At 52.5% G+C, this 2,939-nt stretch overlaps 1 long non-coding RNA gene across 1 annotated transcript; it reads left to right on the forward strand.

Moving 5' to 3' along the window:
• The first annotated feature begins 1,021 nt into the window (after positions 1–1,021).
• LOC120965169 (uncharacterized) lies at positions 1,022–2,598 on the forward strand. The gene is made up of 2 exons (XR_005757492.3): positions 1,022–1,959; positions 2,061–2,598. It is a non-coding gene; the product is annotated as an uncharacterized lncRNA (long non-coding RNA).
• Positions 2,599–2,939: the final 341 nt, after the last annotated feature.

The following is a 2,939-nucleotide window of genomic DNA, read 5'->3' on the forward strand; positions in this document are numbered from 1 at the left end:
TTGAATGCAAAGCATCTTGGTCAGTAGTTCATATTGTACTGTATTAAACAATCAATTCAAGAACTTCAGCTTCTCTATGGTTTATTTGTGTATTTGAAAGATCCAGCATTGCTGGCGTTCATTGATAATAGCAGAAAGCAACGGAAAACAACAAAGTGGTGAAGGTCCTAGGACCAAAGGATCGAAGATCAAAGAAAAAGAAAAACAGCAACACTAATAGCTGGAGCACAATACTCCATACAATCCATACTCGGCAGCGCAGCTCCGACTCCGACGGTGAAACACGAAGGAGACTAGGCGAGGTTGGCGTCAAGAAGGATCACCGTACGAACCACCTGTCACGCGTCATCGTAAACCACCGGCCCCCATCACGGCTTCAACTTCACAGCAACAAATAGTCGAGGCACTCCCACGGACAGGCCGGAGAAGAAGAGCCGACTACCACAACCAAGGCCACGTCTCCGACAATGCTCACCGTCGTAATCGTTGCCACAGAAGCCACCGTGCACGTCCAATCGTAGGAAGCACCAAAAGGATCCAAGTCTTCAAGGCGGCGCCCTAAAGGGAACGACGTTGAAGACGACACCAGACCCTGCAGCAGGATCTGGGCTTTCACCCGAAGGACTTGATCCGGGAGACCTGCCTGTGAAATTCCCGACGGCGCCTCCAAGAAGGAAAGTGACTCCCACAGGCGTCGTCGCAGCCGCCTGACCATCACCGGCCAGGCTTTCACCCGGGGCAGCCACTCCTGTGCAGCAGGCCGAGGTCGATCTGTACCTTCATTGGACCATGCAGCCCCACACAGCAAGCACGCCACCGCTGTGTATGGCCACCAGCTAGCCTCCCTGACGACGGGCCTACAGAGACCAGAACGGGTCCTGCACCCCACATCCAACCGCGCCGGGGCCTCCCTGCTACCACCAGCAGCCGGCAGTGCCACTCCCGGGGGCGACGGACGACTTGCCCCCCCCCCCCCCCCCCCCCCCGCGTCACTTGGCTGCCCCATCGCAACCCCGACGCGCCCACGCCCGCCGCAGCCCTCGGGTCTAGCCGTTGGCTCCCCTGCACGACCGCCTCTGCCTCGCCCCAGATCCGGGCCGCCCGAGCCACCGCGTAGCATCTAGACGCCATATCCGGACTCCTAGCGCGCCAGCTCGGTGGCCGCCTGCGTAGCCAAGCCGCACCTCTGAACGCGGTCACCCCGAGGCAGCGTGCGCCCACGAGACGCTAGTGGCAGCACAGCGCTCGCGCACACCCACCATTGCGCTCCACAGCGCCTGCGCAGCACCGCTCCGCTCCCTGACCTCGCGTGGCAGCGGCAGCCAGATCCGCGCTGCCCTGCGCCATCGAGCCGCGCCGCTGCACCCTCCCGCCTTCACGCACACCGAGGACCACGTCGCCGACAGGCAGCCAAGAACCCTACCGCGCCTTGTTGAGCTCCACCTCTCCGTGGTTGAGCCGCCCCCGCGCTTTGTGTTCCTCGCGAGATGGAGAAGGCCCCGCCACCGCCGACCCCGCACGGGCTTTGCCCAGCGGCGGTGAGGGAGGTAGGATGGGATGGGTGGGCGGCGGCGGCGGCGATTTAGGGTTCTCATGGGCCGCTGCGGGGAGCGACACGGGAGTCGTTCGTTACTGTGGGAGTGTTTGCCAGTCAAATTAAAGCTCTGCCCTCTCGGTTTATTTGTGTATTGATTGCTGTAGACTGTAGTTTTACATGATTAGGCTTATTTGATTCCCCTTTTTTTTTATCGATTTCAGATTAATTCGGATTTTGTATATGAATTTGGTTACGTGAATATTCTTGACATGCTCTCGAAGTCTACTTCCAAGGTCTTACGCGACATATGTGATCCGTATGTTTCTTGGATTGGTGGCATGGAAGATGATGACTTGATGTATGCATGGAGGATTGCAAAGGTTGTAATTCCTGGGACTGAGACCGAAATTGAACTCGCTAAGGTTGAGAATCTAACGAAGTTTGTAAACAGTCAATGATGCATTTTCGATGAACTGATGTGGTGAAGCAATTGAGAAGTAATTCCGTGCTATGTTTTGTACAGTTTGCAGGTGGTTTGGGATCAAAGCAAATAGATGTGCCCGAAGATGCAGGAAAAGCTATTGCTGATTGTGACAAACAAGACATTCTGGAGTGCCTAGAAAGGCTTTTGGGTATCTACGGAGAGAGAAAGTTAGCACAGCAGTATCTTGATAAGTTACTGCTTGGTATGATGACAACTGAAGATCAAATTGGTGTTACCGGGGCGGCTGTCGGTAGCGAAGATGATAAGCAGTTGACAGTTGTAGGTGTGAGAGGGAAAGATGAGACGCCAGTTGTTGGTCGGTCGTGAAGATGATAAACAGTTGTCAGTTGAAGCTGTGGGTAAGAAAGATGGTACTCTGTTCATCTATTGACAAGTGGCAGTTGGAATGGTAAAAATATGGTTTTACCATACACAAAAGGGGAGACGTAATGATGGCCGTTCCACTCAGTCCAAGAATAAGAAGCGTTAGGTTTTGTTTAGAACCTTCTGTCTGCACATGTGCCTAATTCACATCATTTAGCTGATAATGTATGTCATGGCCACACTTGTGAACTCAGATACATGTTAAATGGCCCCAGCTTTCGATCTGAATAATGAACAAAATCATATATTTTCTTTATCCTATTCACTCACCGACTCACGGGCTTGCAAATTAAATATGCATAACTTTAATAGTACATGTTTTGGTTTGGTAGAATTTGCACCATGGGTTTCCAGACTACTGGAGTGATTTTCACGTTTGTTGTGGACGGTGATTTGTTGGAGGTCGATGATGTATTGGCACCTAACCTATGGAAGCGTGAGTTAGCACGTAGACATGAGTGGGAGATCAGAATACTATTACATGAGTCTAACTGCACATTTATCGAAGGTTTGCATTACTAGTAGTTGTTGTTG

The sequence above is a fragment of the Aegilops tauschii genome, chromosome 1 (assembly GCF_002575655.3).
Source record: "Aegilops tauschii subsp. strangulata cultivar AL8/78 chromosome 1, Aet v6.0, whole genome shotgun sequence".
Classification (NCBI taxonomy): domain Eukaryota; kingdom Viridiplantae; phylum Streptophyta; class Magnoliopsida; order Poales; family Poaceae; genus Aegilops; species Aegilops tauschii.